The sequence below is a fragment of the Lolium rigidum genome, chromosome 7 (genome assembly GCF_022539505.1).
Source record: "Lolium rigidum isolate FL_2022 chromosome 7, APGP_CSIRO_Lrig_0.1, whole genome shotgun sequence".
Taxonomy (NCBI): Eukaryota; Viridiplantae; Streptophyta; class Magnoliopsida; order Poales; family Poaceae; genus Lolium; species Lolium rigidum.
In genome coordinates, this window is record NC_061514.1 from 230217132 (window position 1) to 230217758 (window position 627).

Genomic DNA, 627 nt, shown 5'->3' on the forward strand with positions numbered 1-627 from the left:
TCAGCCTTCTGATTATTTATTCTTCTATTGTTTCTATATTATTAAGGTCTCAGTTCAGCTGTGTGTAGCATTTCATTGTAATCCACTTTTTCAGTACCAATGATCAGTTCAGGAGAGATGAACCATATTGAGAAAACTGGGTTCAGGAGAGATGAACATAATATTGAGAAAACTGGGAGCTACATGCTAACAGTGATCTTAAAATATTTATGTTTTCTGTACCCATGTTCCCCTCGGCTGTTTTTGGACTACTATGGAATTAGTGATTCGTGCTTGCTTTTAGTCCCATTTAGTGTTTCAGATGTAGCTTGATTTACATTTCTGGCATTCTTATATGTCTGCTCTAGATTGATCTATATACTGCTTTACTTACTTTTGATATAGTTAGGAAGGATTCTGTGAGTGTCATGGAGGGAAAACATAATGCTTGCACATTGTCTTCTGAATACGGCTCATAAATGTAGAGATAACTTAATCTTCTTTTGGTTTGTTGGGTAGTGAGCGTAGACTTTGCAAATCACTGCAGTGAGTATAGCAATTTTCATAGAAGATTTTTTTTTTTGGAATGATCGGTTTTGGCGCTGCAGAAGCATTTCCTTCAATTTTCTACACTTAGGACATCTCACG